Raw genomic sequence first — 21,824 nt, 5'->3', positions numbered from 1 at the left:
CTCATTAAAAGGGCTAAAATATATGTATTTAAATTTATGCATTTTCTTTTTTGAGGAAGGTTAGCCCTGAGTTAACATCTGCTGCTGATCTTCCTCTTTTTTGCTGAGGAAGACTGGCCCTGAGCTAACATCCATGCCCATCTTCCTCTACTTTATATGTGGGATGTCTACCACAGTATGGCTTGACAAGCAGTCCATAGATCCACACCTGGGATCTGAACTGGCGAACCCCAGGACACTGAAGCGGAGTGTATGAACTTAACCGTTGCGCCACCGGGGCAGCCACAAATTTATGCAATTTTTTGTTGTTTCATTTGTACAAACTTTTATAAGTGAAACAGAAATGTCTTTACCTGCAATTACTGAGTGGTCCAAATTTTTCTTTCGGGCTGGATGTTCTCATATTATCACTCAGGAATGATTTGGAGAGGTTCTTTCCCATCCCTAAGTTAAAGATGACAAATCAATAGCACATGTGTCTTCACTCCCTCCCCACTAAGCCCAAGGTAGACATCACTAATAAATCTTCCCCACTGAACCTGGACATGGTCTCAGAGTCGCTCTCAGGCAAGTCCCTCAGGCATTCCTTACCAATAAACCCGGTTAACATCTTTTTCACAAGTCTCTTCTTAGTTTGCCTTCAGTTGGAGCTGCCTTGGATTACATTCCTCTTTGGAGAACCTTCCTCCTTCCTCAGGACCCCATCCCATTTCTTGCAGACCCACAGTCATTCTTCAATCCCCTGTCTATTCAAGAATCCCAACACATGGTCCCTCCTAGCTATCACCACTTATTAGCTGTGTGACTTTGACCAAGTTACATAATGGTAAACATTAAACAACATTCTTATGCTGGATCGCTCCTGGTCCTCCATTTTGCCCCAATCAAAACTTGTCTATCCTGTGTACCCCCTCTATGCTACTGACTATTGAATTTATCAAATACTTGAACTGATCTAAGTTTAAAACTAATAGTTATTCCATATTCTAAACCTCCTTGGTAACATTTTTATTTTAAATAGATCTTAGACATCTTCAATTATAAAGAGTCGCTAGGTTGGGCATCGTGGGTACTCACAGAGGGGGAAATCCTTGTGAAAGCTAAAGATTTGAGTTACCCCAAAACCACACTTCCTAGATGGCCATCTACTCCATCCATTCTGGAATGTATTTTATTGGCAGTGGTTATATTCATTTTCTATTGGTGGGGAACAAATTACCACAAACTTAGCAGCTAAAGGATATACAATTATTATCTCCCAGTTTCTGTGTGTCAGGCATTCAGGAACAGCTTAACTGGGTCTTCTGCTGCAGATCTCGCAAGGCTCCATTCAGGTTCTTGGGTGGGCTGTGTTCTCATCTTGAATGTTGGCTGGAGAAGGATCTGCTTCCAAGCTCATTTTAGTTGTTGGCAGAATTCATTTTCTTGTTGCTGTATGACTGAAGGCCCTGTTTCTCACTAGCTATAGAGGCTGCCCCCAATCCTAGAGACCTGGTCACAGTTCTCTGACACATGGCTCCCTCCATAGATAGTTCATAACATGGCTGTTGGCTTCTTCAAGGCCAACAGGAAAGTCTCTCTCTAGTTATATAATGTTATACATAGCGTTATCTAGTCTTATATAATAAAATGCAATCATGTGAGTGACATCCCATCACCTCTGCCATATTCTGTTTGTTAGAAGCCAGTCACAAGTCCTAACGCCACTCAAGGGAGGGGATTACACCAAGGTGTAACAGCAGGGAGTGGAGGTCATGGAGGCTATCTTAGAATTCTGTCCACTACAGCAAAGAATGGAAATGAAGAAGTAGGGAAGACCTCAAGCCTTCCATATTTTCTCTCTCAATCCATTCAACTCTTCCTCTATTTTTCCCTCCCTCTCTACTCCATTCCAGTCTTTCCACATGGCTAACTGCCACAAATCTCTCTATTAATTCTCTCTCTATGAGACTTCCTCTACATGCCCACTGCTAATTCCCCTTGGGATCCATAGGTTACCTACCAATGTAAGGAGGGTATCATAGTTTCCTATGGCTTCCACACAAAAATTACCACAAACTTGGGGGCTTAAAATAACACATGTTTACCCTCGTATAGTTCCAGAGGTCAGAAGTCTCAAATCAGTTTCACTGGAGTGAAATCAAAATGTGAAAGAGACATGCTCCCTCCAGAGCAGCTACAGAGTGGAGAATCCACTGTCGCCTTTTCCAGCTTCTGGAGCTGCATTCCTTGGCTCACGGCCTCTTCCATCTTCAAAGCCAGCAGCTTAGCATCTTCAAATCTCTCTCAGGTGAGGTTGTCATATCGCCTTCTCTGTAGTAAAATCACCCTCTGCCTTCTGCCTCCCTCTTATAAGGATACCGGTGATAGCATTTAGGGCACACTCAGGTTATCCAGAATTATCTCCCTATTTCGAAATTCTTAACTATACCTGCACATTTCTTTTGCCATACAAGATGACATTCACCAGTTCCAGGGATTCAGACCTGGATATCTTGGGGGGTCATTATTCATCCCACAACAGAGGATTTATAAACCTTTCTCTGAACCTCTGAAGAAGGAAGAGCAACTGTGAATTGCATGGACTTGCTGTTAAACAGCTGTAGTGCGGACAAGAGAAAGCCTGCTATTTCATCATCCCCAATTTAAAAGTTCTCCTGGCCCAGTTCCCATAGAATAGATGGATCTGTGCTTTGAGAGCTCCACAGAATGCCAGGGACAGAATCAGAAAATTCTAGAGCTGAAAGAACTTTTGGAGATCATCTAGCCCCACACTTCTACCTTAGAAACGAGAAAACTGAGGCTCAGAGAGGAAAAGCAGGTTACTTAAGGTCAAATGCATGGTTTAGGGAGGACTTGAGGAAAGAACCCAATCCCAGACTGTCTTCGGGACACCACACTGCCTCCCTGCTGCAATGTATGGGAGATATTTGAGGTGGCTACCCCTAATAGACTGGGCGCTCCATGGGGCATAAATGAGGTTGATGTTACAGTTTTAACTTACAGCAAACATTTTCTGTCAAGGTTCAGAATAAATATTTTAGAATTTGTTGGCCACAGAGTCTCATCACAACCACTCAACCCTGCTGCTGTCACACAAAAGCAGTCATAAACAATATGTAAGTCAACGGGTGTGGCTATGGCCCAATAAAGCATCATTAACAAGAATAGGGAGTGGGCTACATTTGGACTATGGACCACAGTTTGCTGACCCCTGGGATAGATAACAACCAACGCTAATAAGGGATCACCATATGCTAAGAACTTGATTCGGAATATCTCATTTAATCCTCACCACAACCTCCTCCATGGCACATATTAATATCCCTATTCTACTGATGAGGAAACCGAGCCTCAGAAAAGTGGTAACTTGCCAAAGGACACATCATAAATGGCAGAGCTGGGATGAGAATCCAGACTCCCTCAGTTCAGTTTCTCTGATGCTTACCTCTAGGCTGGTGGTCCTCAACCCTGGCTGCAATTAGAATCACTCGAGGAGCCTGTAAATAATATCGATGACAGTACCCCACCTCGGACCATTTAAGTCAGATTCTCTGGGGGTATGCCCGGAGCATCCATATATTTTGTAATTACTCCTACAATTCTAAAATGTAGCCAAGGTTGAAGACCGGTTTTCTGAGCTGTAATGTTTAATTGTGGGTTTAACACACACAAAAAAAAAAGATGAGGAGGATGAAGATGAGAATGACAGGGAAGGAAGAAAGGAAGGAAGAGGAATTGAGGTCAAGACACCAGAGGCATAGAAGAATATCTTGTTTTTTAAAAAACTCAATGTTCAAAAGCCTCAAAATTTACAGAACCGGTAAAACAGGGAAGATGGGAAATTTGCATTATAAAAGGAATTTTCACTTGTGTGTAAGGATACACTACAGGGCTCTCTTAACAGATATCTCCTTTTGGATGATCAAGCACATATCCTGACACCAGTCTGGGAGGTGGGGGGCAGAGGTTTTAAACATTAAAATGTTTGGTACCACCGCTAGTTGATGATCAGAAGAAATGAAAATCAAGAACATCTCAAATTACAGCGTGGAAATGAGAAAGCGTGACTTAATCACCCAGATTTGGGACGCAGCTCTCCTCAACATTGCTAGCTGCACCTGTATGCTCGTGACTGTTAAGAAATTAGCATCAGAGTAAAAGGAGAGTGGAATTAACACCTGCCCAAGGGCCTCTGACATCTACCTGTAAGCCTTGAATCTTCACCCTCTACGTAAGAAGAAATTTTCCCTCAAACACCCCCAGAATGGAAATAATTGCTCCCCAGTCCATCCTGGTTCTTGATGAGACATGGAGTAAGGATGGGAAATATGAAAATGCTGCCATTTCAAGTCACTAAACCTAAATGGATTGGACATGTCTCCTGTTAAGGATGAATTAATGCCTTAGGCCATTAAAATTCTTGTCATTTTGTCAAGCCTTCTATGACTTTTGATTTCACATTTAAGCAGGAAGGTGGGGAGCAGGAGACGAATGTGAGGCCAGGAATGGCCATAGATGAAGCAATACCCATGTCCTTCTTAGGATTGCAAGATTTACCAAACAAAATTATAGGATGCCCAGTGAAATTTGAATTTCAGATAAACAATGAATAATTTTTTAGTGTAAGTATATTCCAAATGTTGCATGAGACATACTTATATTTTAAAAAATATTCATTATCTATCTAAAATTCAAATTTAATTGGATATCTTATGTCTTATCTGGCATCTTGTATCTTAATCCTTCTCCAACTCACACCTAATTAATTCCCTGGCCCCAGAATAAAGAAAAGCACATTTTGAGTTTGTGTTCATTTGATTGCAGTGACTACATTGCTGTGGAGAAAGTCAGTTGTGGTTCATTAGCATTATGTCATAAGAAAAAATGGATTTCCCCAAATCCCGCGTGTTAAGGATAATGATAGCTAACGTGCTTCCTTTGTGTCCATGAATAAGGGTCAGAAGTAGGATGTGAATTTCAATAACCTTACCCCAATGCAGCAAAAAATTCTCTTTATAGGGTAGCTATAGGTATTCCTAGAATGTTCTAACACTTTGTTTTCACAACTTTCTTCTATACGTCTTATTCTTGCATGGCTCCATACCATCAAACGCAGATAGCCCTTTGGGCCAAATCTCAGTTAACATAATCCCCTTAGAGGAAATGGGTGTTGAGAAAAATTGGGCCTCTCAGGTAGGCACTCTCCTCTCTCATTCTCAGAAGAGGCTCGCCTGGCTTGGTGTTGCAGCCAGGTTCCTCTCCATGACTCTGGAAGAGGGAAAGTCCTCTTGCAACTTGGCATGGCTCACATAAATCCCAAGTGTGTCCCAGCATTCCAGCTGCAATGTGGGGATAATAGTGTGGTGGACTAAAGAATCCAGAACATACAATGTGCTTAGAAGAGTGCCTGGCATACAGTGGGTGCTCAATAAATGCTGGTCTTTAAGCATGTGATCAGGGTTGGGGAACTTAAACAATGAGGTCTACATTTCCTCTCCCACAAAGCTGCCACCCTGAATGCCCATGCCAAGTGGCACCATTTGTCCAAAGACTTGAGCAGAGGAACCAGACTCTCCCTTTATTCTCTGCCCAAAGTAGGAAGAGATGAGCCTGTCCATAACTCTGCCATGTTCCAGGATCCTTGCTGAGGCCTCTATGATTCATTTTAGAGACAAACAGACACCAATGGATACTAACCAAAAATGTCAACTTTGTGTAGAAGAAAATCTGAAGGAAAAAAATCTCACAAGGCAGTATTTTTCTCTGTAGTGCATGAGTTGCTGACCATCTCATCTTGCTAAAAACAAAGAGCTCTTTCTGAAAGTGACCATTTCTTTGATCAAGAATGAGAAATATTTCTTGCAATAGATATTTATCCTTTGGAGCAGCCCGGCATCCACACCATCCCTCCTACTTGATTAATTAATTTACGCAACTTACATTTATTAAGTGCCTGCCATGTGTCAGGCACTATTCTAGGGACTGTGGATTTAGGCATGAACCAAGAAGACCAAAATCCCTGCTCTCATGGCACTCTGATTCTAGTGGAGGAATGTAGACCATAAACACTATAGATAAGTAAATTATATGTTGGATGATACAAGAGCGATGGGAGAAAATTAAGAGGGAAGAAAGACAGGGCGTGCCTGGAGGGAAGAGAATGGGTGAGTAATGGAAAAGGCTGGATTTTCAAAGACTCCTCTACAGAGGCAGAAGGGATGGGGTCTTGTCCCTGACACCTGGAAGCTAGGTAGCTAGCTGTGACTGAAGCTCAGCCGGGAGATGCCTCTCTCCAGGACTTGGAATATGAACAGAGAGTGCAAAGACAGCAATCTTCAGAGACACTTATGTGTCTGAGGCTGGTTTATAGAGCAGTTGCAGAATGGCAAGTCTCCAGGGGCGACCACACCAGCAGGGACACTCCAGGCTGGCTGGTCCTGAGGACAAGTCCTGGCCAGGTTTTGCCTCCCTTACTTCCTACTTATTTTCCAAACCATAGATCCTTTTCTATTTAATTTCACTAGCATCCGTTCTGTTGTTTTGTTTGCAACCAGAAACTCAGACCAGTACACTTCTGCTGGGGAAAAAATCATCTAGATGATATGCATTGGAGTCTTATAGGGATATTCTGTACTCACACCTCCAGACCCATGATAAAACAGCCCAAAGAAACATTATCAACCCACATCAGTTTTTTTTTTTCTCCAGGAGACTTCTCTTAGGAGGTGACACAGAAAATGAAACAACTGTCATCAATTATTATTTGTTCTAGGCAAGGGGTGAAGGAGAGAAAGGAAATTTATATCCCTGACTGCAACAGTTTGGGCACAAAGAAACAGAAACCAGGCAGAGAACCAGGGGAACAGCTTGAATATTTTAAGCAGCTCCTCCCTCAGTAATGGATTATCTTATACAGACTGACCATATAATGGTTTCCTAGAGTTTTTTCCTGTTGAAGAACCAAGATTATGCACTTCCCCCTCTGCCAAAGACACAAAGGAGGGAGGATATCAAAATGCGACATATGCAGTGGGGAAGAGAGTCAATTTCCTTCCCATCAAGGGACCTCTCAGCAGGTAAATATTGATTACATTTTTCGGGTGCCTCAAGCCATTATTTCTGATACCACTGCCTGCTGCCAGATATGAATTTTCCCCCCTCATCTCCATGGGAGTATCAGATAGAGTGAGGAGGAAATTTTCCCTAAAGAAGCCTGGCAGAAAGGCACCTTCTAATTATGAGCATTTAATTCACATCCCCAGGACCGGTGTCCTTAGAAAATGACGGCAAGTGTCCAGCCTGGAGATAATGCTTCACCTGATGCCACTTGCAGTTTGGGAAAACAAAGTGCCAACCCTGACCCAGAAGGGAGGATAAAAGCCAAAATCTGGTGGACTGTTGGAAAGCATGCCAGAGTCCTGATATTGTGGGTTCTCATATAAATTACTGATGCAGCCTCAGGGACCCATTGGATAGCAGAGGTGTGAGAGGTGAGAAGATGGCAGGAGTGTTATCCTGGAATTGGCAAGGGCCGATGATTAATCCTTCAGCCTCGTGTATGGTGTCAACACCGTTGCTGGCATGCTGGCGGGTACACACTGTCAAATCCTGCCTTAAGCAGAAATGCATTGCAGCCAAGATTTACGCATACTGCCCACGGAGGTCCCTTCCTGACACCAGCTCTGTAGTCATGAGAGGAAGAAAGGAATGAATGTTGAGAGTCTTGGCCCCATGCTTATCACTAAAACCTCCAGCTACAGAGCCCAAGTGCCTGTCAAGCTCCAAGGGACCACAGTAAAACTGCACAGAAGCAGGAATCTGATGGAAGGCGCATCTTTGCCTTTGGCTCGGCAACCCTAGAAGCAGATCCTGAGACAATGGCTTAAGCGTAAGTTATTTATTTGGGAAAGTGGTCTCGGGAAACACCCCATCAGGGTAGCAGGGAAGCAAGACAGGAATGGGAAGGCAGTCAATACAGATGGTGTTATCAAAAAGACAATTGCCCAGGGCAACTGGAGCAGAGTCCCGTTGGGAGCTCCAGTCCCACTGGGAGAGCGCTGTGGAGCACAATGCCTCACAATTATTCCACAACCCGGGACTTCCAGGAAGTGGTATTTATCCACTAGCTCTCCATCTGCCGTTGGGTGGCTTCTGGGGACGTTAACTGCTTGGTGCTTCCAAGTTGAAACAAGAGCATGTTGGTGGAGTACTGAGAGCGTGTACTATAGCCCCCATCAGTGTATTTGGGGAATCCTTTGTCAAAGTTCTCTATGCATATGTTGACCCACAAATAGTGGTTTAGTATGGCCAAAAGAACCTTAATTTGCACTGTGGAAAAAGAGAGGACCTAGGGCAGCTACCTAAATGTTCTAGCCCAGTCTTTTCATCTGTGAAAAGGGAAAGCAATGCCCTCCCTACACATTTCATAGGGTTACCATGAATGTGGTTACGCCACCGCACCTCCAGCCTTGCTGAAACTACTTAGTGACTTCCAATATCTCTTAATAGTAAAACCAAAAGCCTTTGTGTGGTCCATAAGGCCCTGTATGGTCTCATTCTCTTTCCATCCTCATTCCCTCTCCCATTGTCCACTCCTTGAACCTCCTCTCCTGTTTCTCCTGTGATAGTTAATGTTATGTGTCAATTTGACTGGGCCACCAGATGTGCAAATATTTGGTCAAATGTTATTCTGGGTGTGTCTGTGAAGAAGTTTTTAGATGAGATTAATTTTTGAATCAGTAGACTGAGTAAAGCAGATTGCCTTCTCTAGTGTGGGTGGGCCTCATCTAATCAGTTAAAGGCCTGAATAGAACCGAAAGGCTGATCCTCTCTCAAGGAAGAGTGAACTCCTCCTGCCTCACTGCCTTGAGCTGGGGATTTTTCCTACCTTTGGACTCAAACGGAAACATTGGCTCTTCCTGGGTCTCCAGCCTGCTGGCTGCAATCTTGGGACTTGCCAGCCTCCTTATTCATATGAGCCAATTCCTATAACTAAAGAACCCTGAATAAAATAGCCTCCCTTATTCTTTGTGCTCAATCTGCCTCTTTGAGGGTCCCTTATTCCCTCCTGCCAAGTGTTCTTTGCACATGTGTGTTCCTCTGCCAGGAATGTTTGCCATGACCACCGCCACCATTATCACCATCCCTCTCCCTTGCCTTAACTCATCTCCATCCTAGATTTCTCAGTGCAAACATTCCACCTTCAGAGAAGCCTTACTAGATGGTGTAATTCTGCGGTTAGAATTGCCATATTCTCTATAGACATCAGTACAATCTTCTCAGAGGACAGAGTAGAGAATGCATCAGAAGCCTGAGAAATGGGGACACTCTTTGACCCAACACTCTGCAGCTAAGAATTTGTTCTAAGCAAATGCTTCAGATTCACGCAAAAAGATCAAGGGTATATATTTTAGAATAGTTATATAGGGAAGGTAGAGTGAGGGAGGGAAGGAGGGAGGAAAAGTGAAAGAGACAAAGAAAGAAAAGAAACAAACTAAATATCCAACACTAGGTGATCGGTTAAACATGTTGTATGTCCATCAAATGGAATACGATTCAGCCATTAAAAATGATGATACATAGGTATAATTATTGACATGATAATGGGTTCATGACATATCACTAATTTGAAACACAGGTCACAGAATAGTATGTTCAGTATAATTATGTTCTGAAGGTATGTTCAGTGGGATCTCAAATGTATTGTGTGTGTGAGAGAGAGAGGGAGAGAGAGAGGGAGGTGGGGGTGTAGAATGTGTCTGCATGTAGGACCACAAAATGTTTGGAAATATTTAAAACTAGTTTCCTCTCCTCTCCTCCTCTTCCTCCTTTGCTTCGGTATCATCTAAGTTTTCTATAACAAACTTAACAAAAGGTCTCAATTCTGGGGAAAAAATAATAATTTTGACATACCTAACCATCCAAACAAATTGCCCTTTTAACACTCTGCATTTTTCCCTTGATTGAGGGAAAGAAAAAAGCATAACTGGGATTCACAGGGAAGCAGAGCTGCCTGAGTCAGGGGACACTGGGCAACTGGTTCTGTCTCTCCCAATTTTCTCCTCCTTGACTTCTATCTTTGCCTGGATGACCCCTCTCACATCCTCCTTTCCTTTCCCCACACACAATTCCATGCAACTCCAAGTTCCAGTCCAATCAAACCCAAAAGGAAACCCAGAACATCAAACCCAAAACTAAGAGGTTCTCCATCCTTCACACTCATTGATAACCCTTCAAGGTTACAATTTGCTGAAGGCATCTTAGTCCCGTTTCATCTGCTGCCCTGTCAGAGCTGTCCTGAGGAATTACAATCTTTAAAAAACAGAGCTCAGAATGGTCAGGACCAAAAGGAAATAAGCACATGTTTGTGCGAGCTGAAAAAATATCCTATATGGAACAGAGTCAAAATAAATCAATAAAAGCAGTTTCAGACATGCACCACTGAGAGAAACTGTTAATTACTGGTATTACCATCGATGTCTATTCATTTGAGACTTTTGTTCAGCAAAGGAAATTGTCTGGCCCTGTTACATAACCAAAATCAAGAGAATTTACAAAGAAAGAAAAAAAACCATTCTCAGCTCCAACTCAGACAAAAGGATTGAAGGAAAATGAGACAAGTGATATTTTCTGAGGATTTACTGAAACAAATCAGCTCAGAGAAGAAGATGAACCTGCCTAGGTTCATCCCAATATCACCCATCCTGACATAGTTGTTTGCTCTGTATATAAATGTCAAGTTTGAAAGAGCCCCGATACAGACCCTTTTAAGAGACTTCTCCACAATCAAAAGGTTTCCTCCTTGTCAAAAGGGATTTCTGCTCTTAGTTGAGTCCTTTGAAAATACATGTAACAAAACCACAGAGGTTAATGGTTAAGCTTAAAGAGTGAGGATTCTGTAGTCCCAAAGACCTGAGTTCGAGGTCCATTTCTGCTCCATCACAGCTCAGAGATACTTGGCAGTTTATGAAGGTTTCTGAGCATCTTTCCTCATATGTTAAATGAATATAATAATAATCCGTACCTCATAGAGATGTGTAAGTCGAAATCTGTGTGAGGCATTCTATACATCAATGGCTAACTAGGGGAGAGAAACCACTTGAGTATTTCAAACAGGATTTTATACAGGGAATTAGCTGTATGGGTGATGAAGGATCAAGGTGCTAAATGGGACAATGAAAAAGTCCTACTTTAATGTAATACTTTTAAAAGTCTGAACTGATGCAGGAAAAAAAATCCATGATGAAGAAAACATCAAAATCTTAAAGACAGGATAGGACCCCACACTTGTATAACTCAGCCTCCCTTTTCTTTTTATAATCCTGGCCCTGCCAGGGATGAATAAACAGCAGGAATCTACTACAACCCCTAGGACAAGGGACAAAGGGAAGAGGGGTGTTACTGGAGCCCAGAACAAAAGCTGGGGCTATCCCACAGGATCTAGAATCATACAGGAGACAAAGCTGCTGCAGAGATGCCACAGGAGACAAAGAGAGGAAGAAATACCTTGGCTTATCCCTTCCTCCCGCCTTCCAGTCTCCCATCAGTGCCTCCCATTGGCCAAACTCAGCTGTCATTCTGCTGATATGGGAGCCTGGAAGCCATGGTCTACAAGAAGAAGGCAAGGGATAGATCTGAGGCCAAATAGGCCCAAGATGGCCCAGGCACTTCACTCAGTTCCTCTCCCACCTAAAGGCTCAGAAATGTGAGGACGATGTCTCCCTGAGCCTGACTACTAGAGGAAAATGGCCTTATGTATTTGAGACTACCACCAAGATGATGACGGATGGTGATGCTGGGCAATGGATTCCAAAGGAAGCAAGATTTTGTTCCACCTATGTCATCTCCTACGTCATTCTCCACATAATGGGGGTGGGGGTGCTGCATGTACATCTCCAGGCATAATGGGTAGTGACAAGGACAAGAATATATGACCACTCCCAGTCTTTCAGGGTTCATGAAGTTACCTCAGAACTGCCCAAAATGGAGATCCTTTTAGAACTATAGGAAACTGCAGAGACATATGCGTGAAGAGAAGATGTGCCGAGAGGATGCAGACTTCTTGGATGCTTGTTCTCAGGACCCTCAGTTATCAGAAAGGTGGTGAGGGGCAGGAAGTTGGAGAGAAGGGAATTATCCAGCTAGAGCAGAATTTCCCATCTGGCAGTTGCCACAGGATCAGGGAACCAGGGTGGGATACAAGTGGGGAGGAGAAAAAGTAAAATTGGAAATGGGTGCAACGTGGAGAGCACTGGTCAGGAATGTGCGGATGGAGGTCAGACAGGTTTGAATCTTGGTTCTGCCCTCAGCTAGAATGTGTGACCTTGGGCAAGCGGCTGAACCTCCCTCAGCCATGGTGCATCAGCAGAATGAGGGTAATCACGGAACCTGGCTCAAAGGGCGGTTGTGCGAATTGAACAAAATTACGTACGTGAAGAACTTAGAGATCCTGGCTCAGACCAAATACTCCATAACTGGCAACTGATACTAGCTTTATTATTGTTGTTGTTGTTGTTAGAATTGAAGACAAAGATGAAGGTTTATACTACAGGAGGTATTACAATAGTTTAGTGGCCTCAGGGATATGCAGGATAGTGTATTCAGTGATTTTTGAACTCATGGCCCAAGTTCAGTGGTATAGTGGGTTTCATCAATAAGGAAAGATTTCAGTTTCCCTCAGGTGGTATCACTCAGACAAAGACACAGACATAGACATAGATATGGATGTGGACATGGATGGAGGAGTAGATGCAGACATAGGTATAGATGTAGGTGTAGGTGTAGAGATAGGTGTAGATGTACATGTAGGTGTAGATGTAGATGTAAGTAGAGGTGTAGATGTAAGTGTAGATATACGTGTAGATGTAGGTATAGGTGTAGGTGTAGACGTAGATGTAGATATAGGTACAGGCGTAGGTGTAGATGTAGATATAGGTGTAGGTGTAGATGTAGGTGTAAGTAGAGGTGTAGATGTAGGTGTAGATATAGGTGTACGTGTAGACGTAGGTGTAGGTGTAGATGTAGATATAGGTACAGGCGTAGGCGTAGATGTAGATATAGGTGTAGGTGTAGATGTAGGTGTAAGTAGAGGTGTAGATGTAGGTGTAGATATAGGTGTACGTGTAGACGTAGGTGTAGGTGTAGATGTAGATATAGGTACAGGCGTAGGTGTAGATGTAGATATAGGTGTAGGTGTAGATGTAGGTGTAAGTAGAGGTGTAGATGTAGGTGTAGATATAGGTGTACGTGTAGACGTAGGTGTAGGTGTAGATGTAGATATAGGTACAGGCGTAGGTGTAGATGTAGATATAGGTGTAGGTGTAGATGTAGGTGTAAGTAGAGGTGTAGATGTAGGTGTAGATATAGGTGTACGTGTAGACGTAGGTGTAGGTGTAGATGTAGATATAGGTACAGGCGTAGGCGTAGATGTAGATATAGGTGTAGGTGTAGATGTAGGTGTAAGTAGAGGTGTAGATGTAGGTGTAGATATAGGTGTACGTGTAGACGTAGGTGTAGGTGTAGATGTAGATATAGGTACAGGCGTAGGCGTAGATGTAGATATAGGTGTAGGTGTAGATGTAGGTGTAAGTAGAGGTGTAGATGTAGGTGTAGATATAGGTGTACGTGTAGACATAGGTGTAGGTGTAGATGTAGATATAGGTACAGGCGTAGGTGTAGATGTAAGCGTAGGTATAGATGTAAGCGTAGGTGTAGACGTAAATGTAGGTGTACATGTAGGTGTAGGCAGATATACATATGGCTACACTTGACATAAAGTGCATACTTTAAAGAATCACACCAAATGCTAAACAAAACTAGATCTAGAGTACAGTTACGTGTACCTCTCATGCACAATTATGACCAACTCTCACTTCAGATTAAGTGTTCCCTGAGCAAACACTATGTCCTGGGCACAGGAGTACGCACTAGAGGGGAGGGATAGAAATAAGAACAAGACACAGTTGCTACCTCCAAAAGCCCCCTATTCTATGGGGGAAACAGACATGTGCAAAAATAAAAATATTTCTCCAGAAGGCAAGGAATGACTAAGTTCAACTTCGAAGTCTTCCTGGAGAAAGCAGCATTGAGCTCGTGTTGTTCCACAAGCTCGTGAGATGAGAACGATGGAGGCTGGGATCCAGAGTACCCTGCCTTTCCTTTTGTGGGCACAGGGGAGCTGCCTGGCCCTGGAAGTATTTTCCTTCCATTTGTGTTAAGAGTATTATCAGATTTTTTCTCTCATCAGGAGGTGGGTACCTCCAAAGCTGTCACTAAATAATATTTTCAAGGTTTATCCACAGTATAGCTTGCATCAGTACCTCATTCCTTTTTATGGTTGAACAACATTCTACCATATGGAGTTTTTACCCATTTTGTTTTTCCATTCATCAGTTAATGGACATTTGAGTTTTTCCCCCTTTTGGCTGTTATGAGCAATGCTGCTATGAACATTCTTGTATAAGTTTTTCTTTGAACATCTGTTTAATTCTTTTTGGCATTTACCTTGGAATGAAAGTGATGGGGTCATGTTGTCATCCTATGTTTAACTGTTTGAGGAACCACTTAATACATTCTTAACAACCAGAGGAACAGAGTTTCTCCTTCCAGAAGGATCCAGAAAAGTCACTGGGATCAAGTCTCATTGGCCCATCTTGGATCACATGGCCATCCCTGAACAGATCATTGTGGGCAGGAAAATGGATACCATGATCGATGAAGATGTGTCTCCTTCTGCAGTAAGGAAAGCTCTCTACCCAAAGCACATGGACCGAAGATGGGGAATAGGTGGTTTTTTCAAAGGAAAATTAAAGTGGTGTTAACGGAAAAGGAGGGAAAAGATACTGGAAGGCAAAAACAAGAAGTGTCCACCTTACCAAAGAAGCAATGGAATAACTTCTTTTGATTGTACTGTGGGAATATGTGATGAACACTTTTTGAGCACTTAATATATGTCAGGTACTAGTCTAAGTGTTTTGATTTTGTTTTTGTTTTTTTGAGGAAGATTAGCCCTGAGTTAACATCTGCCGCCAATCCTCTTCTCTTATTTTTGCTGAGGAAGACTGGCCCTGAGCTAACATCCGTGCCCATCTTCCTCTACTTTGTATGTGGGACGCCTGCCACATAGTTTGACAAGCAGTGCGTAGGTCCACACCTGGGATCGGAGCCAGCGATTCCCAGGCCACCAAAGTGGAACATGCAAACTTAACCGTTGCACCACCAGGCCGGCCCCTATTCTAAGTGTTTTTGAAAAAAGTGTTAGTATCCCCATTGCACAGATGAGAAAAATGAGGCTTAGACAGGTTAAGTACCTGGCCCAAGGTCACACTGTTAGAAAGTGGTTGAGCTGGGACTTGAACCTAAATCTCTCCAGCACCAAAGCTCCTATCCTTCCCTGTATACCATGCTGGCGCTTACTGAGTAGAAGGCATCAGGCATGAAAAAATCTGGATGACCACTTGGTGGGTGTCTTAATTGTCACCATGCTGGGTACCAAATCTGCACATTCATGTGCACAGATATACTCACACACATTTCCCAATGGCATGAAGTGAATGGACATAACCCTCTATCTCCCATCACACAGGACACACAGCCAAAGTAGAATGTATTCTTCTTTTTCCTCATTAAAATTAAAGACTATGTCCCTTATTAGCCAATGGATCTCTAAAAATGGTCAGAACTCCAGAATTCCACTTGAGAACCCTCTCCACTGCACAATGGAAACTGTGGTCTCTTCAAAGAATGTGGAAATTAGATGTCATTATCATAGCTCCCCAGGTCCAGCAGAAGTGGAACTTCCATTGTTAACCTGTAATCTTTTTTTTTTTTTTTTTTTGAACATCAAAACATTTTCCCCTAAAGCATTTAATTTGATTCAACCCCAAAGGTTTGTTTTTCAGAAATGGCAGGGATCGGCTGATCTTTCTGTACTCTGGGTGAAAGCTCAGTCCTGTTGTTAACATGGTACCTTGTCTCCCTCCTCTGTCTGAGCTGGGAACCAGAAGAAACCTTTACAATGACAGTCTCCTAATAGGATTGTATTTTTTCTGCATGTTACATCTCAGGGGATCATTGTCATTTGTCTCCTGCAAATGACAGTTCAGCTTCTCCGGGCCCCCTAGTTGCTTGGGAAGAAATGTTACTCACAGCTTGTCTCCAATGATGTTTTATAATTGTAGCAGAAATCCGGTGTTAACAGATCTGTCTGGCTAAAGAGGTGCAGGAGCCCATCGGTATCCACATCAGCACCCCAATGGCTTGAAATCATATCTGGTGTTTCTTCATTCTGATGACATTTTGCATACATACATAAAAATAAGAATAAAATTTGATCACACAAAAATGTGAATTTCCAGAAAAGAAAAAATCAGCCTATTTATTCTCCACCAGACATTTTATAGCTTCTTATCTCTGTAATTTTTATGTGCTCTTTATTTTTTTCTGAAATACCCCTCTCTTTATCTCCATGTATCCAAATACATCCTTCAATTGTCTTCTGAGACCACTCTAGCTTGCAATGATTTCACCCTCCAGTAGCATTTGAATGTACCTTCCATGTGGCAATTAATCATGAGCTTCCTTGTGGTATGGCCTGTATTCTTCAACTAAACTGCTTTAACTGTTCACGTTTATTGTCAGGACTCTGCTCCTCGTTTTAACCTTACTCTGACCTAAAGGAAAATGGGTTGTTAGTGGGCAAACCAATTAATTAAGAAGGCTGGGAATTCTCTTTTCCTCCCCTGCCACTCCCTCCAACCACCACTCATTCCTCAACCACACTGTTGGATATGCTATGTATCTATGGAAGCTCCAAATAATTGCTCACATCAACTACAGACATCAAGAGCTCTTGAGGATATTGAAAATAATTCCATGAATTTTGAGGAGCCAAGCCAAGCAGAAAAGGAATGAAGGCTAATTAATAATAAAGACAGTGAATAGATGTCATTAACCTTGCGTGAGGATAACAGCTTTACCCGATAAGCCATAAAAACAAGTCTCAGGGTAGCTGTCCATGGTTCTGAAGGTTCTGCTGCCATGGGCAACTTATCACCTACATTGCTTTCACCCTTAACTCCCTAACTGCAACTACCATTGATTCTGTTCACGTGGCCTGACCCCTTATTTAGCCTGACTTCAGCTAAAATGTCTTCTGAACAATCTGTGTCCCAGATCAGCAGTCTTGACAAGCAAAGGTAGTTAAAAGAATGGACTCTAGAGTCAGACTGTTTGGGTTTGAAGCTCAGATTCACCATATGAAGGAAGCTACTTAATGTCACCTGTCAATTTTGGAAAGTACTACTAGGTACTTCATGCGGTTGTTGAGAGAATTAAATGAGAAAAAATATATAAGAGCTTAGCAGAGTTCCTGACACATAGAAAGGTCTCAGCAAATTTAGCCTTTTATTATGATGGTTGTGTCTTGGATCCTTAACCATATGTAAGGTATTGGAACAAAGGAACTGAATTGTTTCCTTCATGATACCCTCTATTGGCTACAGAGTAATAGGATGGGCAGAAGCTTTGAAGTAATGGAGACTGAGTCCAAATCCTGCTTCCACAACACACTACCTGCACGATATTAAGCGATTTACTTAACCCTTCTGAGCCTCCTTTGCCTAATTTAAAAAATGCAGTAAACGATTTCAATTTTTCAGAGTTGTAAATATTCTAGAGGATGTATATAGATGGCTGGATTAAAATATATGTGCAATAAACAGATCATCATGTTTATGGCTATGAATCTGAGAGGACTGCAAGCAGATGTTATTATTTCTGCTCATCTATCACCAACAATCTGTAAGAGTCATGAGTGTATATTGATAACAAGCAGTAAGGACTTAGTGCTTTATCTTGGGAGGCCCAGTTCTCTGAGAGGACTCTATGACATTCCTTTGTATGGTGGATCAATTATGTAAGATCTTACAGTCTTAGTCATCAACTCAATTTTCTTACAAAGAAGGGAATTTCATCTAGAGAAATTCTGATGTTACCTCTACATCATTAATATGGCTGTGTAATGTGGGTAACATAGGGTTACCAAAATGTGATTCAAGAAAGACTATCAATGATTCTGTCTGGGAAAAAAAAAATCTTTCTAATTATGGATCAGGTACTATCATCGTATTCAATGCTCAGCTCATTGACTTCAAGTACTCCTGTTCATTAACACAGTTTTGGAGAAAATCTGGAGACTGTCAAAAATACATTTGTAGATTACAACTCCTGGAAATATTCCCGTGCATATAAATCCCTCCCGGGGTAACTTCTCTAAGAAACAGTCCTTTGGAGCCTGAAGGAATAACCATCCATTGCACTTCATAGTTCCAGCTATGTGTTAATTAGGACCTGATGGAAAAGGGTAAGAAAAACTAGGACAAAACATCCTCTCTTCATGGTAGACTATATACCAAGAGCAGAAGCTTCTGACTCAGCACATGGTGATATTTTCCCATCTAGGGCACACCCCTCCATTTATCAAGCTTGATCTAAAGGATGAACTTCAGACATGTTTTTAAAGAGATAGGCCTCAGACAGAGTTCCTGCTGGTCATTCTGCTCCCCTGAAGGATCAACCTTTCCTCTGACCTATGGGAAACATGGCACCATTAGCTGCCCACAGTCTGCTTAGCTCCCAGAGTCCTTGCCCCATGCATGAGTAGAACTTACAGACCTAAGGTTTCAAATGCCTAAGACAACAGGAAGTTAAGAGTGACCATATCAGGAGGTTTTCCCCCAAAATATCTTCTTCTCATTTCACCGCTTTGAAAGCAGCTAAAAAGAAGCATGTTCTTAGAAGGCAATACTAGGAATGAAATCTACCAATATGTCACCAAATACCAAAACTTATTTCTAAAGTTCCACTGTGGTTTGGGGAGAAGCAGAAACCAAATTTTAATGGAAGGGAGTATAGTAAGGGGGTTAAGATCATGGACCTGAGTTCACATCCCATCGCCACCACATCCTGGCTATGTTGAATTTCTTACTTCTCCAAAGCTCAGCCCCCTCCCCTAAAAAATGGGAATAATAATATCACCCACCTTACAGAGTTTTAATGAGCATTAAACTATATAACCCATATAAGGTGCTTAGTCCTTATATAAGTATTCAATAAATTATTTACATAAACATTTTTGGGTGCATGATATGCACCATCTCATTGAATATCACAATCTTATGAAGTAAGTATTGCATCCCTCCTCCATTTTGTCAGCAAGTAGACTGAGACTTAGAGAGGACAGGGAATTTGCTTTGGATCCTACAGCTGGGAATTGGAAAAGCCATGATTCAAATGGAGGTCAGTCTGACCCAGACGACCTTAGTGAATTTAATAAACTGTCAATGCAAAAGACCCAAGCCCTTTGTAATCCCTGACCCCAGTTACACCATCCTCACCAAGGGAGAGATTCAGCCACACCACTGAGTCAAAGGAAGAAGTACACGGACCTCCAAGTTGCAAACCAGAGACAACGATTAAAAATTAATAAAATCACACCCCATACAACCAAATCACGTAGGACACAAGTACAAAATTCAACCCATTCAACAAAAAGGCCTCCAGATTCCTAAAATTGCAAATGTAAAGTTGTGTATTTTCCACAAAATCAAGATCCTAGGAGATGGGGTTTGGTGGACTGCCACGTTCACATCCCCTTCATCGCACAGCTCTGAAGAAGGTGACAAGGGGAAGTGAACTCCCACTGATGGAGCACCTACTGTCAGGCCTTGTGTCACACGGTTTACAGATCTTATCACTTCATCCACCAAATAACACTAAGACATAAGGATTATGAGCCCCACTTCACAGGTGAGTAAACTGAGAATCAGAGACGTTAAGTGACTTGTCCGAGGTCACTCAGAAGAAAAATTGGCATTAAAATCCGGAACCATCTCAGGGACACAATTCACCTAGTCTATGATGGAACTGGTGACCCTGGAGATGGCCCACAAGCTCCTTCCAGTATACCCCACTTAACTCTCCCAGAGCCAGAGTTCTTTAAGAAAAATTAAATTAACTAATCAGTGGCATTGGTGCCACCACTGAGACCTGGGTGGGCAGGAAGTCTCAGAAATAGAAACCCTTTCCTAGAAACACTGTCTTCTCTCCATGTCTCTTGACTCTAGTTAACAATTCTGGATAAAGTAGAGGCTTCTTTTTTATCCTTGTTAAGCAATACGCACTTCTCTGTAACTCCTATGTCTCCAGGTCCTGAGCCTTGCCTGAGTGGTAATTTTCTTTCCCTGTGATCTTTGTGCCCTTAGAAATTACAACACACCGAGCATGAGGTTTAATTATTGAAAGAGAGCGTGCTAGGTAAAAAGTTACCCCTGAGGATTTGCCAAAGCAAAGGACAGACAGATACCACCTAGGAGGACAATACCTTTTGCTAAAGCTATAGGATTATGGCAAAATTGCAAATTATACCGTGCCAGGGAATGATACATCAGCACTTTTTTGCATAAACCTGCTTTCCAGTGGCTTATGAAGTTAGCTCAAAAAATTTTTCTTTGAATTAAAACCTGGTTTGCAAAATATTGTCTTTAAATTATGCATCCTTTAAGAGCACCAGTCAATCCTTCCTAGCATTCACCAAACTAAAATCCTTTCCATTTTTAATTAAAGTAACTTTACTTTTCATATAATACTGAAGTGACCTCTTCCATATTGGGAATTTGCAAGAACACTGTTAGGAAAAAAATGATATTAAATTATCAATCATGTAGAGTTTCACTTCCACCTAGGATGTAGAAAGCTGGAAGGAGCTTCGCTCCCACCATAAGCACAAGAAAAATGCAAATAAGCATCAAAATCTTAACTTTTTTTAAATGCACCCAGAAGCTGAGGCCACAGAGCAACCAAGAAGCCTCAACTCCAATGAAACACAGGCTCCTCCCAGGATCATCTGTGGCGGCACAGGAGATGAAGAGACAAGTGGGTAAGAAGAATGCAGCTAAAATTTTTAACAAATTGCTAAAGGCCAAGCGTGGGCTAGCATGAGATTAGAGAACCCCTGACGTAAGGGAAGCTTGCATCCATCCAACATCTCTTCTCCATAGCCCTCCAATGGGTGCTTGGGAGAAAGACCAGAAGCAAGGTGGGGTACTGGAAAGAGCCTTCCTTGGTGGTACATCCCACAGCGTTTCTGGGTAAATGGAAAAGCCCTCACTCAGATCCTTGTCCCCAACAGAACTAAAACCTCAAGACAATGGGAACGAGGCAGCAAATCCAGGGCACCAGTGGAGACCCACTGCAGCAGGAGCAAGGGTGAAAAAAGGTATCCTCAACCCTCAGGGGCGGGGCGTATAACAGTTCTAGAATAATAAAGGGATCCATTTACCAATAAGACACAACAATCGCAAATGTGTATACACATTAAAAAGAGTTTCAAAACCTATGAAGGAAAACCTGATAAAACTGAAAGGAGAAATAGATAAATTCACAAACACAGGTAGAGACGGAAGCCCTCCTCTCTTGGCGCTGCTTGATGGAACAAGTAGGAAGAAAACAAGCAGAGATATAGAAGATTCAGACAATCCTATCAACCAAGCTGACCTAACCGACGTTTATAAAACACTCCATCCAACAGCAGAATACACCTCTTTCTCCAAGCGCACATGGAACGTTCCCCAAGATAGACCATATTCTTCTACGTACTGCTTTACACAGACTTTTCCAGAAAATAGGACAGAAAGAAAGACTTCAACTTATTCTTGAAGCAGGCATTATACTAATACCAAACCCTACAGGGATGTACATTCCCAACCTCCAATAACCCAAGAGTGGTCCTCCAAAAGGGAGCTGGAGGAGTGAATTGCCAAAGT

At 42.3% G+C, this 21,824-nt stretch overlaps 1 long non-coding RNA gene across 1 annotated transcript in view; it reads right to left on the bottom strand.

Annotated features, from left to right (window-relative positions):
- LOC139074757 (uncharacterized) overlaps window positions 1–21,824 on the bottom strand; it is a 93,765-nt gene that overhangs the window by 61,785 nt on the left and 10,156 nt on the right. Inside the window, exons 2-3 of the long non-coding RNA XR_011524496.1 lie at window positions 16,150–16,288; window positions 354–444 (exon numbers count right to left, since the gene is read on the bottom strand). This is a non-coding gene — a long non-coding RNA (uncharacterized lncRNA). The remainder of the gene's footprint in view (window positions 1–353; window positions 445–16,149; window positions 16,289–21,824) is intronic.

This window comes from Equus przewalskii, chromosome 12 (genome assembly GCF_037783145.1).
Source record: "Equus przewalskii isolate Varuska chromosome 12, EquPr2, whole genome shotgun sequence".
Lineage (NCBI taxonomy): Eukaryota > Metazoa > Chordata > Mammalia > Perissodactyla > Equidae > Equus > Equus przewalskii.
This window is presented reverse-complemented; position numbering and strand designations above follow the sequence as displayed.